Below are 15,398 nucleotides of genomic sequence, written 5' to 3'. Positions count from 1 at the left end.
ACTCACTCCATATTCCCCCTTCCCTGTGTCCTTCCCCCTCAGCTGAGTCTCCCAACCCTTCTCACCGCTCATCCCGATTTATCCCCCTTCCCATAATACTTGCTGCCCTCAGTGCAGCCCCAAAACTCTCTCACCCCTATTGTTATACTTAACAAAAAATAAACAGCAGGATTTTATTTGGGGGTCAAGGCAATATGCCATGTTTATTGTGAATACTAAAAAATTTTAAAACAAAAACAAATTGAAATACGTTTAAAATACATTTACACACACACACACACACAGAGGTTTACAGAGATGGAGTATAACTTCCTTTTTTTTAAATCAAATGATTCCTGTTAGTTTAAGCAGGTAGTGACAGAAAAATTGGCTACGTCTGTAATTATGTCTGTTTGGGTTTTTATTTTTATTTTTGGGAGATAGTAAGTATGATTACTGGAATAAATTATGGTTATATTACATTTGTTTTGTTTACTGGAGGTTGACTAACATTTTCATTTTTTTAAAATACAATTTGTAGGAAGTTACACATTCACATAGGCCATTATACAATACTCGGGCAGCGTTTTTTAATTCATTTTATATACATGTTTTTAATGACACATTTTTATTGCATTGCTCAGGAGCGACAGGTAGGGAAGAGCACACCCACCTTTGAGAGCTCCAGGTGGTACAATCTTGGATGTTCAATAGTTTTTGGGTTTTTTTAGCCCATTGGCTTGAAATGTGAGGCAGCCAGAATGATCCCATGCATAATATTGGGAGTGGGCTAACTTTTTATATCTCTGTCTCCAAGGATTGTTGGTGGGCAATCTTAACAATGATCTTGCCCAGTAACAAGTCTGGCCTGACCGAGCTAGATACATATCGCATTTATTTATATTTGTAGGTGTAAAACAATATTTTTTTTGCCTTAACAATTGCGCTAGTACCTTAATATTTCCAGATATAACTCAATAACTTTATGTCTATTGTAGCCAAACTGAGAATCTGCATATTAGTACATTCAGTAACCAAAACAGTTCTATTTCCCATTTCCATTTGCTGCTTGTGTAATAGCCACATGATAGTGTTTAACCATTGCCACATATTCCATTTAGCTTTAAGGTTTTCAACCTTATTTGGACTAAGTCCACATTGGTATATATTTGTTTTTGTATAAGACTATCTTACAATTAAGATAGTGAGCTCAACTTGTTGTTAATTATCTTTAAATTCACAGTATTCAGAATTCTAATTCCTGTACCAATTTCGCCCAATATGGTGTTAGTTAGGGCACGCCTTGCTCGTGCATGGAGGTACTGGAGTGTTTTTGTCCATGCCAAAAGAATAGGAAGAGAATAAGGTGTACATCTGGGTTCCATTATATTACTTTTTTTTTTTTAATCGACACCGTCTGGTGTTTTTCTACAATTGTTAGTATTTCTGGAGTCCAAACAGGTCACTCCAGTTTTTTAGATGCTTTAAGGGCTGCTATTCAATAGCTTGCTGAAATTTCTAGAGGTTTTTAGAGTGTCTTAGGAGGCATTTCCCATAGGACCCTATTAGCAAAATTAACCAGCATTTTTAATTCTTTTAAGATATTTATTTTTAGGACTTTTTTTTTTTTAATTTATTGAATTAAATTGCTTTTTTTTTTAACCTAATAGAGGATGTTTTTTTAAATACAGTTACAGTGCTTATTGATTCTTTTCTGCTTAATGCAGTATTCCACACATTAGTAACAAGACAAAGAGCATAAAACACAATTTTTGTTGCAATAATACATTTATGGTGTTGTTCTTCAGCTGTTTTGCTGGCGCCCGCTTTTCCTGAAGTTCTGAAAGATAAAAAGAACATTTGTCTACCCCCTTTTGGGGGTGGTAGGTTATTGCTTAAAATACCTCTTCTTTTTACAAATCTTTTTGCTGATCGCAGGCAAAACAGAGGAATAACCCCCATATTTTCCTGTGTCTGGATGAGTTTTCCACATCCATGACTTTGGTCTTTAAAAGATATTGAACTTTATATTTGAACAATATATTGAACAATATATTTGATATATTGAAATTTAAAAGATATTGACGCATGGAAGTATCCAAAGGATTAATTGCTAACAAAACCAAGTCATCTTAAATGACAAAATAGGATTTTACAAACCAAGAGTGTTGGTTTAGATTTTTAAACCCTTACAGATTTACACAATATATTTGCACATACAAATTATTTTTACATAGCTGTACAAAATATTACATTTTTAAAAATATATTTGGAGGCAGTTAAGTTCTAATGGAAACCCCTTATTCCCATTTTGTAATTTTGACTGTATTCAGTAGTTAAATGATTTAAATGTGGGTTTTTTGCCCACAGCAGTTATTTACAATTAATTGTTTACAGACAATTCCTTTGGGAAAAGGGCCCATTTTTCTTCAGAATAGCTGTAAAAATTCCTGGGTACAAAAACGTAGTAGCAACCACTACTCGACCCCCTTGCATAATTTGTTTAATTATTAGGGTTCCATCCAATGTGACTGGATCCAATTTATACATATATTTATTTTACTGAATGCTATTAAACCAAGAACTCTCGTTTTATAACACTGTTACCCTCTGAACATTTTCAAAACTGTTACTTTTGAACATTTCCACATTTTTTAACTTTTTAATTTTTTTAAACTTTTGTAGTATTAATTTCTACAAAAGCTATTGTTTTAACTTTTTTTTTTAAAGTTACTTATTTTGCCTTTAATTTACTATATTTAAGCTTCATTATATTATTTTTTGGCTGCCATAACTTTTAATATTTTTCTGGCAACATGGTTTTGTAATTATAAAACCCTCCATTTTTTTTTAGAGTGCTGTGTTTTTTAGCTACTGTTTTTACTGAGCTGATTTATTATGCATTTTATTTATTTTTTGAGGTGGGATATTGTGCTTGTAAAATCTGAGCCACCAAGTACAATATTTGAAACACAGCTGTCTTAATCTGTGCTTTGTCAAAGAGTTTTTACATATAAAGTGTATTCAAAGTTCCTTCCATTAAAATCTTAGAAAAACAGAAGCGCAAGTGTGTGTGTGTGGAGGGAAGCAACCAATTAGCCCTGTAAGATCATTTTAAGGTACAGGCTAACACCAACAACATTCCTTAACAGTTTAATCAGGGATTCACAACAGCTATGATTAGTAGGTGCTCTGCCCTTCTCCAGGGTCAGTCTTTTTACTAACCCCTGAACTGCTTGATTTTCCTTTTTAATTTTATTTTTAGACCAAATTATTTTTTTAAAGATTTTTTTTTTGTCTCTCATCTTGAAGGGTTTCTTGGAGGGAGTTCAATTGGTTCCGTACCCCTGTGGAAGATGCCTTTCAATGTTCTATATTCTTACTGGCCTGATTCAATTTTTTATTTAGGGAGGCTATTAACTCTTGATCTGCTGCAGATCAGAGGTAACTTCTCATAAAAGCCAAATTACAGCTGCATCCTTTTTAGTTGTACTTCAAGGATTATACACGATCAGTTACTGAGCCAATTTATCCTCTCGGTCCGAAATAGTATGGACATCTGCGAGAGCCTGATCTGTCCATGGGCTAGGCCTGAATTTTTGTAAAATATCTGTGAAAGCTTCCTTAATGAAAGGGAGGGAGGAGAGTATATTAAGATCCTCCTCCGAGGGGTTAGGATCTTTGGGCTGTTTCCTTTTAAACATTTTGAGTTTGCCAAAACTCTGGAACAGTACAAGCTCTTATACTAGGGAGGCAGCAAAGGAGAGGGTTTAACATAGTGAAGCCCCCTCTGTGCACTCAATTTTGACAAGAAAATTTCCCTACACAGATTCCCTGGGTTCCAATGTGTAAACAGCACATAGTGTGAACTCCTATCGTGCTGGCAGCATAGGTTCACACACTCCGCATGCAGTGCGAGCTCCTAGCGTGTGAGTGGGGACCTGCTTAATTCAAAACTCAACACACAGTGCAAACTCCTATCATGTGAGTAACAGTGACCATCATGTAGTATGAGCTCCTTCGTGCGGTGACTGTATTTATAATATCGGCACAGTTACAATGCCCTGCCGATGGCAATTTTCAAAACAAGGTACCTTTCTTAATGGTGTGCACACCAGATTTGCAATAACCGAGATGTATGCCAATATTCTGCCTTTCACAATTCTCCACCAAAATGTTATACTTAAAAAAAATAAATAAATAAACAGCAGGATTTTATTCAGGGAGGCAAGGCAATACGCCGCGTTTATTGTGAATATTAAAATTTTTACAACAAAAACAATTTGAAATGCATTTTTTAAAATACATTCGCACACACACAGTTCTACAGAGAGTATAGTTACCAGCCTCAGTTGCTTGTGTTAGTCTACTGACCAGGTGTCTAAGCCATGAGGGAGGGAGAAGGGGTCTGCCGATGCGCACCAAAGCTTCTAGAGGATGATTGTAGAACCAAACCCAAAGTCCTCATCTTTTTACCACATTTCTATAGTGATCCATTCCCATTCGGGTTTATGGATCTTGCTGTGTCATGTTGGTTTCTTATATTAATTACTCGTAATGTTGCAAACATGACGGCTTTCTGTTATCTCCTGATATTTGTTTTACACTTTGTTTTGTTCCTGTCCTTGGGGGGTCAACTCCTTTGGACCCAGGGTTATCTTGATCTCACGTTCTTTGGCCATCTGGATAGTAAAAGTCGTTACAACGAAGTCTTGCTTCACTTTTTTCCTGTTATTAGGACTTAGAGTTGACACCTTTTACTTTATTATTACACACACACCATTTATTCCTCAGCCACACTAACTAACTTCTACTTCAAAAAAAAAAAAAAAGCAAACTTAAAACAAAAATTACAACTTTCAATTAAAGCTGCATTTCTCCTAAATAATATATATATGTTTTTACAAAAAAGGGGAGTACAAATTATTTTAATACTAGAAATGCTAGGGTAGAATTAGCCATCAATATGGATCATTCCACTGACAAAATAACAAAGCACATTCACAGTAACTGTTCTCAGGTATGAGCAAGAGAGTTGCTTGTGTAACAAAAGGTCTCAAAACATTTCTAAGCAACAAATTGAACTGTGAGATGTTACAAACAAAATGCACACAAAACTGCACAGTGTTCCCAAACACATGTAAACATGATTACAACAATAGAGTCTAGGATGTTAGGATTTCACAATTATTCCTGCCTCCTGAACACTGGTAAAATAGTTGCTCTAGGCCTACACCATTCCCCCCACTCCTCCACCCCTGAAATGCCCCTTTTCTGCAAGCAAGCATTCACATCTAATTTTTTTAACAATTTTTTTTATTACATTGCCTCCAAATAAAAATAATAAAAATCCTGGACAGCAACAGATTTTTCTCCAATTTTTTCCAGATTTCTGCCAAGGGTGGGACTTAAATGGACAGAGGGTGGGTGGGTCTAGTTGAAAGGCTTACCTACACATGGGTCAAGTTGAAAGGCTTACCTACACATAGCTTTGGACTATCCTGCTGCAATTAAATTTATAGGCTATAAACACTGTCTGCGCATGTTCAGTGTACTCTATTTGGCATGTGAGTCAAGACATGGTGACACATCTAACAGAAGAATCAAACTCTTTGGCTGATAATGCGGTAATTTGATTTTCCCCAAAGGACTGGTGCATGACATGCATTCTGTTGGAGTACCTTTCAAGTGACCCTAGTGCAATTAATTCATCCCTGTTTTGATCTCTCTCCCTGTGCAGAAAGTCATTGCCAAAATATGTCAATTTTAGTCTGTTTTGTGTGTGTGTTGGGGGCTGTATCTTGTGAACCCCTTGTTCATATGGCCCTAAATTTGGATCACTAACCAAACCCCATGCCTCCATGGGGCACATACACTGTTAAGTAAGGCAAGCTGAGTAACTGCAGATTTTAGGGCACTTGGAAGGCTGCTCATAGTCTTAAGTATAGCAGAGCAGCATTTCTCTCTCTCTCTCTGGTCCAATGCATATTTAATGATTTAAATAGAGTGGAGCAGCTTCAACAGGACAGATTGAAAACCAGCTATCCTGGAGTGCTCTGAACTAGTTTGGCCCTGCTTCCCCCAAGCAGGTAGGAAGTAAGAAAGCTATGTTCAATTCCTGCCTGTACAGTAGGCAGAGGGGGGGACTGAAGCAAGGTCTTCCACCTCCTGGGTGAGTACTCTAACCAGTGGACTAAAAGCTACAAGGGGAGCAGCACCTCTTCTTCTAGCCATTTTATATGGGATTAGAGGTGCTCTGAGCACAAATACCAGATCAAGCCCTGCAGGTGAGATAGGAAGGGGAACACTAGGTGCTTTGATGCCTAGAGTGAGGTGTCTGTGTCCATGCCCAAGAGCAGATTTTTAGGTGTGGAGAGTTAAATGGAAGCTGAGCAGGGGTTCTAAGGATCTAGATTTTGGATTTAGGTGCCTAAAGTGGCAGTTAGGTGCCTTGGTGGATCTCGCTCTTCATGCTTTGTCTATACTAGGCTTTAAAAAACGGTATGTTAAAACTTTGTAGCTAACTGTGACGGAGTGAGAATTTTCAGTAAGAATAGCACATGTGCTTCAGTTTCCCCTATATGTTGCATTGTTAACTAGGTGGTAGGAAAAGGTTCTTTGCTCTCTACAGAGAACCAGATACAGGTGTGGCCTGGCTCCCATGCCCATGGAAAGTCCAAGAAGACTCTCCTGAACTGGGACAAAAGAGGGGTCAGAGGGCTCTATGCTCTGTGCTGATCAAGGTGAACTATGCTATGACTTTCTGTTCTGTATGCTAACTACGGAATTTCTACGCTGTGTTCCAGACAGCTAATAAACCCTCGTGCTTTTCCAGTGCTGGCTGAGAGTCACTGGAGATGCTGAAGGTGGGCGTGCATTGCTCCCTTTAGGTGTACAAGTCTCTCTCAGGTGTTCAAGAGCACCAGGTCTGTGGATCCATGATAGTGTTAGCAGTGGATGGTTGGTTGCTGAATGCACTACAAGTATTTTGCAGTAAGTGACTGGCAGCAATAAAACAAAGGAAGTTAAAGAAACAGTAAGGCAGTGGCATATAACCATCTTCTGAAGAAGGACATTGCAAGCCTGTGGAAGGAGAGAGGGTTAAGTGTTGGGAAGCTCAAAAAGATGCAGCTGATTGCATGGCTGGAGAAAGGTTCCAGGCCCAAGTGGGGGTTCAGGAGCATCTGGAAGCAGCAGAGACAGCAGCCAGAGCAGCACCAGGTCATTGACAAGACCCAGTTTCCTGTCTAGCAGGGGATTCTCATGACTTGGCTTCCCATTGACAGAGTGGAAGCTGTTGGAGTGAGAGCGAAGGAGCCTAGAGGACCATGAGATGGAATGAGCTGACCATGAGAAGCAGAGAAAGCATCCAGTGGATATGGAGAAGTAGAGGGGTGAGAGGACCCACACACGGGTAAGTAGGGAAAGGCCCCGAATGCCAATTCCAGAGAGAATCTAGTTACCAGATTGTTGCCCCAGTTTAAGGATTGTGTGTGGGAGGGAATATAGATGCTACCTCACTTTTGAAAAGGCTTGTTATTTGAACCAGGTTGAACCTGCAGATCAGCTCCAATATCTCACCCCCTTACTTGGACCCAATGCCATAGAGGAGTACAGCCAGATGGACAGAGTGGCTACTGGGGACTATGAAATTAAGCAGCAAAGCTCTTTTGAGTAGTTTGAATTGAATGCTGAGGCATATAGGAAAAGGTTTTGGGGTGTGCGAAAGACCCAGGATGTGATCTACATGGAAGTCACCATCCTGATGGGAGACTATCTCCACAACTGGGGTAAAGGTGCAGGGGTCACTACTGTGGAGGATTTGTATAACCTGGTTGGGTTTGAGCAGCTGTATGAGATCTGTCCTCACAACCTTACATGTAGTCAGTGAACAGGGACCCTAAAGATCTGCGGAGTGCAGGCAGTTTGGCAGGTGAGTTTGTGGCCAGTTGGACCAGTTATGAAAAGAGGCTCAAAGAGGACTGGTCCAGGTCAGGGACTCAAAAGGGGAGTCACGCATGAGTGCCCAGAAGTGAGACTCAGATAAACCCAAAGCAGGGGGGATGGCTAAGGCAGGTAGACCTCCTCCAAGGGACCTAACAGACCTGATATGTAATTACTGTAAGCAAAAAGGCACAGGGGGCACAATGCCCAAAGGTTAAGGAAACAGTGGCTGAGCAGAATCATCAAAGGGTTAAGTGGGTGGCATCTCAGCTAGAGGGAGTGCCAACTTCCCAGGCAGGTGGAGCTGGCAGTGCACCAATGGCTCAGGAAGGAGGAGGCCACCAGGCCAACCCCTTGGGGAGGCAAAGCTCAAAATCCCAGAGCATTCAGTTTACAAGGAGTGTGCAGGGCAGACCCAGGGGAGAAATCATTACCTCGTCCCCATTGAGGTAGATGGGAAGAGGGTCCAGGGGTACCAGGACATGGGTCCAGAGCCTGCCAAAGTGAAGGGGATTAGAGATTGGTCCACTCCGCAAACCAAGAAACAGGCCCAGGCCTGTATTGGGATGGCAGGGTACTACTGGAGGTGTATACCCCACTTTATCTTCTCAGCGGCTCCCATCACTGAACTGTGCAAGAAGGATGAGCCAGACAAGGTGGTCTGGCCTGAGCAGTGCCAGAGGGCTCTCTGTGCACAAAGGAGGCTCTAAGCCAGGGCCCCCTTCTGGTAAACCCAGAGTTTTACAAACCTTTCTGGGTGTTCACAGATGCCTCAGACACAGGGCTGGGCAGCATGCTGATGCAAGTCAGTGCTAAGGGGGAGAGACACCCAGTTGTGTACCTGAGCTAGAAACTATTGCCCTGGGAGCAGAGCTATGCTACCATAGAGAAGGTGTGCCTGGTGCCTGGCCATGGTGTGGGTTCTTTTAATAGCTGCAGCTGTATCTGTTTGGGAGGTGCTTTACTGTATGTGCTGAACACTCTCCTCTAACATGGCTGCCTCAAAGAAAAGGGGCTAATGCCAAGCTGCTGGGATGGAGTCTGACCCTCCGGAATTGAGATATGGAGGTGAGTCATGTTAACAGGAGTGCAAATGCAAGAGGGTCATTGGCCCCTCATTGAACCTCAGTGGTGGTTTTTGGGTTGCCCACTCCCAGGACCAGGAGAAAGGTGGAAGGGCTGAAGAGAACTCAGTGTCCTGAGACTGACAGTCCCCAGGGCCAATGGGGAGAGGGCAACCCTCCAGGTCCTCCTGATTGACAGGGTGGGCAGGCCAATGAGGGAGTCAGGTGCCCAGGGGCCTGTCCTCCCAGTGAGCTGTAGCTGCCTGAGTCAGAGCAGGGCTGAGCTAAGGGGAGGGTGAGCCGCAGCAGCAGCCAGAGCCAGAGGAGGCAGTGATGGGGAGTCTGGAGCTGGAGTGAGAGCAGCCCAGAGCTGGGAGCTGCGGCTGAGCCACAGCCGGGAACTGTGGGGTCAGAGCCAGGACAGTGGGCGCCGGCTGCACCACAGGTAACACCGGAGCAGAGCAGGAAGAGTGGCTGGGAGAGCGAGGGGGGCCCTGGGCAGCGAGGGCCCAGCGCAGGAAGGCGTCACCAGAGAAAAGGCCTCACAGGCCGGCCTGGACTGGGGTGTGTGTGAACCTGATGGGGGGCTGATGCTGGGGAGAAGGGTCCGGCCCCTAGAGCCTGAAGGCATGTGGCTGCCCCCAGAGCAGGTGTCTGACCCACAGCATCACCGCAGCGCAGCCAAGGCCTGGGCGGGAGGCCTGGGCTGTGTGAGGAGCAGACTGTGAATGTTGCTTATGTTCCAGAAACGGCAGTTTCTCATGTTCTCCCTGCCCAGAAGGAGGGGTCCCTTGTTCCTTTAACCCCTTCCATTTTCCCCTTATTTTTCTCACAGTTGCTGTTCAATAAATTGTATTTGGTTTTAACTTAATGCCGTGATCAGTGGGTCAGGCAAATGGGTGGTGTGGAGAGAGCACCCTGGGGTGGGGACACCGTAGCCCCTGTCCTGAGTGACCTGGATAAGACTGGGGATTAAGCCCCCCAGGATTCCTGGGCCTAGCCATGTCGGGGTTGCAAGGACTGCCGCATGGGAGGGAGGAAGGGGAGTCCTTGAGGTCAGGCTGGCCTCTGGGTAAACTGAAGGGAATTGGAGTGAGGACTCAGATCCTTTCAATATCTGATTCCAGCAGGATAGTGCAGAAGCCAGGAAAGCTTCCCTACAATAGCGGGACCATTACCTTGCTTACACAAATGTTATAGAGGATGCTTTGTCATGGAAAGAGGTACTTGAACTTCCCCAGGTCACTGGCTAAAGTGACCCTGCTCAGTTCAGTCTCAAAGAGTGAAGAGATGTGACAGAGTGGGAATTTTCTATAATATTTGGTATGAATATTGTGTGTGCCCATGGAGAGTCCAAGAAGACAATGGCCACTCCAATTGTCTGGACATTTGGTGCCTGGCAACTAACGAACACGGATGGCCCATGCCTCCGCAGGAAACCAGCCGTGTTTGACCAGCTGGAGAACAAAGTGCTGAGGAGAAGGGTCAGGTGCCAATGTTTGCCTGGGAACAAGAACAAAGGATTGAGGGGGATTGTTAAGCATGGGCTGCTGGAAGCAGGAGGCTCTCCTGAACTGGGACAAAAGACTAAGGGTCAGAGGGCTCTGTTCTCTGGGCTGATCAAGATGGACCATGCTGTAAGTTTCTGTTCTGTATGCTAACTACAGACTTTCTATGCTATGTTCCAGACAGCTAATAAACCCTCGTGCTTTTCCAATACTGGCTGAAAGTACTGTAGATGCTGAAGGTTGGGGTGCATTGTTTCTTTTAGGTGTACAAGTCTCTCTCAGGTGTCCAACTCAGGTGAACTCGCTGAAGGCATGGTGTGAAGCATGGGTGCTGAATGCTCTAAGGTTCAGTCTAAGGAGATGGTGAAGCCAAGTGGCTTACCCTAGTGAAAGAGTGTGATCCAAGTGGGTCTGGCACTCAGAAGGGGTCCTTCCAGGGACTGTTCCAGAGCTGTTCAAGAGCACCAGGACTGTGGATCTGTGACACTAACATATTTTTTTAAAAAGCAATCCATTTAACCAGCCTCCGTGACTGCTTTCTGTCTGATAATCCTCAGTATTTACCCCTGGCAAACCTCCCAGTCCAGTGGAATGTTTCCAGTAAGGAAACAGTCATCAGATCAGGAAATACAAAATAATGGAGCTGTTTAGTTTGTGGAATGATCTTTGCCTGTTTATAGGAAACTGGAACAGAAGATGGAATTTGCTGCTACCATCCAGCTAGAGGGGTAATGGAGGCGGAGGATGTAGTCATGCGGCTGGTTTGAGAGTGGCATGGGAAGCAGAATTTAGTAGCTTCTGCTTCTTGTATCCTCCCAGAAGAAGATACTCAGCTGGCTTCTCCTTCTACTGACATCAGTGTACTGCTATTACACACACTCCCATGCAGCTCAATATGGATGCTGCTCATCTTGGCTCATCTTAGTCTGGCACTTCAACACTCATATGCTTTTTGGTGCTTTGATACCTGAGTTTTGTCAGCTCTTACCATTTTATAGATTCATAGGTTTCAAGGCCTCATGATTTTCTGGAGCCCTGACATGATATTTGAATGTTTGGAATTAGCAGTGTTGTCCCAGGGTAACAGTCTGAACTTCCTGGAGAGAATTGGAGAAATGAAAATGTTCGATAGACTTGTGTTCCAGCCTGGGCTCTCAAAGTCCCTGCTTCATTCCCTGATTTAACAAATACAAAAAAAAAGTCCTTTGGCATAACAGTGGAAACAAAATAAAAGGCTTATGACAAGACATCCTGAAGTTCTTCCACAGTGGTTTTTAACACCACGTCAGAACATGGAGAAGAATCATCAGAACTAAGTGATGCCAGCAAAGGGCATGAATTTGGATCTGTTTAGTGTTTTATATGTCGGAAAGAGAATTTATAATTGGTTGATTTTATTCAGAGCTCATCTTCTCTGTGTTGTTCATTCAATCAGAGGGAAAAAACAGATAAGGTGTTAAAATTTATCCGCTCTCTTGCCTCATTCATCTTTCACTTTGGAAATTCAAATTTGAAACTTGTCTCATTCATCTTTCACTTTGGAAGTTCAAATATTGTAACAGGTTCCTATGCAATGAATTTAGTTTCACCAGCTCTTGCAATTTGATCATAAACCTCACAATAGCTGGTGGTTTTTATGAAAGCACTGGGTGCTGGAGTCATGAGAGGCAGTGTGGTCTAGTGGGTAAAGCACTAGACTGAGTTCTATTCCCGGGTCTGCCACTGGCCTGCTGGATGATCTTGGGCAAGTCATGTCCCGGCCTTGTGCCTCAGTTTCCCCATTGTTAAAATGGGGATAATTACATAAGTACAGAAAAATGATTAGGGGGCTGGAGCACAAGACATATGAGGAGAGGCTGAGGGACCTAGTCTTGTTTAGCCTGCAGAAGAGAAGAATGAGGGGGGATTTGATAGCAGTCTTTAACTACCTGAAAGGGGGTTCCAGGGAGGATGGAGCTAGGCTGTTCTCAGTGGTGGCAGATGACAGAACAAGGAGCAACGGTCTCAAGTTGCGGGGGGGAGGTCTAGATTGGACATTAGGAAAAGGTTTTTCACTAGGAGGGTGGTGAAGCACTGGAATGGGTTACCTAGGGAGGTGGTGGAATCTCCATCTTTAGAGGTTTTTAAGCTGCGGCTTGACAAAACCCTCGCTGGGATTATTTAACTGAGGTTAGTCCTGCTCTGAGCAGGGGGTTGGACTAGATGACCTCCTGAGGTCCCTTCCAACTCTATGATTCTATGATTCTATTTCCTTATTAAAAAGTGCTTTGAGATCTACTGATGAAATGTGCTGAATGAGAGCTATGTATTGTTAGTTATCTCTCTTTTTTTATAAATACGTTTCTAGCGCTCTTGGTTATGGAGAAAAGCTTGAGGGCATCTGAAAGCTTCAAAACCCAGGAGGCAATTAGAATTATTATTAGCATTATTATTATTAGCATTATTATATATAATATAGCATATAGTATAGCATAATATATAGCATTATTATTATTAGCATTATTATTTTAAAAACATCTCATGGCTTTTAAGCCAATCTCAGGATTTTTGAACACTAGGGAGTTGATAGTACAGTGAATTTCCAAAGTGAAGTGAACTTCTGACCCATTAAGCTGAGCCTGTTTCTGTTATTTGATCAGAAAAGGGTGCCAGTGTGTTAAAGATCGCAGCTGCCCTGGCAATAACCCCTTCCTGATCTTTCTAAGTAGGACTGTTTCTCCTGGCCTTCAGAGAGAGCTAGCAGAGCTGTACTTCAGAAAACTCTGGTATCTGTTCACAAGCAATACTCATTCCAACTAGCCACCACACACTCAACTGTACAGGAAACACACATTAAAGGAGTAACAGAAGACCATGCTAGGTTATACTGTTTATAAAAGCCATCAGAAGATGGAGAAAGACTGGTATAAACTCAGATTCTTCTGGGAAAAGGAGCCATGAGAAGGGGCTTTCAGTTTTTATCAGTGAGGGTAATTAACCACTGGAACAATTCACCAAGGCTCATGGTGAATTCTCCATCACTGGCAATTTTCAAACCAAGATTGGATGCTTTGTTCTAGGAATTATTTTGGGGAAGTTCTCTGGCCTGTGTTATACAGGAGGTCAGACTAGACGATCACAACAGGCAGAAGACATCTATAAAGAAGGCTGCCTGGGTTGGCAGGATGGTGAGATGAAAGGCTCTAGAAATGGGAGGAAACGTTCAGAGTTAAAATCATCCCCAAATGTGTTTTGATGGGACGAAGCTGCCACCCCCTTTCTGGATGTTGTTCTGTCTGATGTCACTAAAAGGAGCAGTCAGACATGGGGGTTGGAAGCAGAACTTCAACATCATGGCTACTCCCCTATCTCCATCCTCACCTTGAGACCCTGGGATCTACCATGAGACCATTGGGCTTTCATTGTCCTGACCCTGAAAGGTGCCCTGACTAGACCAGGCCATAGAGAAGGAACCAGTGACATTGGCACCTCTATCAGTTCCAGCTAAATCCTGACCAAAGCCTGGGCTATGAGACTTGGGTTCCTGCTCCCACCCCCTCCATTGTGTGTCACTTTGCTTCCCCTCTTACCATTTCCTCTTCCATATCTATCTCTTTCTGTCTTCTATACTAGCAGTCTGGATGAGTCAGCAAACTCCACTCCTTGCAACAAATCTGCGAGCCTGTGACCAGAAAAGAAGCTAAAAGCAACGTCTTAAACAGCCTGAGTCTGATAACAGTTGGTCAGGTCTCAGAGTGGTTGATGAGAGCACAGAGCACAGCGCTGGGCTTGTGTTTTTCCAGCAATGAAGCTACAAGTGTGAGTTAGCGCCAGAGACAGAAACTGCAGTTTCTACCTTTTGACTTTTCTCTCAGTATCAGTTTGTCTTGTTTTGTATGAAAGGGAACAAGATCAGATTTCATCATCAGCAACAACAATCACTCCAGATCATTGAAACTGACACTTTTCTCCACAAAAGGACAGTAAATACCATCAAAACGCTGTCAAGCAGAGGGTTTCCTCTAGGGAAAACTTTTGTAAGAGACAGGGAGTAAGTGATGTTGTTACAATGAAAGCCTTACTCACTGCTTTACGTATCAAACACTTTAGCTGTTTTTCTTTTCTTTTTTCTGTATGTGTTTGTTGAGAGCTTAATTTTTTTTATTGGAGGCAGTTTCTGTGGGAGTCACCAGCAATAATTTGACAGGAAATTGCAGACCACACCCAGGTCTCGCAGTTAAAACAATAGTAAATAGAGGGTTTAGAGACACCTTGACCTTGTCTATAGTAGAAAGGTTTGTGAATGGTGGTTACATCCAGTGTTTTCCCCAGGAATTGAAATTGGAGGGGTGTTTCAATTTAAGGGGTGGAGCATTGGCCACTGTCAGAAGACTGGGTTACTGGGCTAGATGAACTATTGTTCTGACCCAGTATGGCCGTTTTCATGTTCTTATTTAAAAATGAATTATAACATACAAATGTTTAGTACAGAAACTCTCCAAGATAACAACCTCTCAAGATAGCGATGATGTGAGATAATGACCTTGGCAAATAAAGCATTTAAAAAATCTTGGCCTACTAGGACACATATTTATATAAGTTTTCCTGTCACAAATCTAGCATTCTGGAGCAAAGTCACTAAAACACAGTCGAAGAAACAAATGTTCCTTTAACGTGCCCCTCCCTTCTCCCTCCACCGCACCCCACTCATCGTTGTTGTCCTTGGTCAGAGGTACTTTCGCATGAGTTCACCTCCCATGGCAGAGAGGAGGATGGAAGAAGGCACCTTGCTCATTCCTCCAGCTGCTTGCTCTGGCCACTGTTGTTGGTCGTGCCACCGTTCAGTCTATTGTTCTGTTGCCAATAGCCTTGTGCCGTCACCTTCTGCTGCCACCTGCCACTGTGACTTGACCTCTGGGAGTAG

Source organism: Emydura macquarii, unplaced genomic scaffold, assembly GCF_026122565.2.
Source record: "Emydura macquarii macquarii isolate MOO-44397 ecotype Brisbane River unplaced genomic scaffold, CSIRO-AGI_Emac_v2 contig_3305, whole genome shotgun sequence".
Classification (NCBI taxonomy): domain Eukaryota; kingdom Metazoa; phylum Chordata; order Testudines; family Chelidae; genus Emydura; species Emydura macquarii.
This window is presented reverse-complemented; position numbering follows the sequence as displayed.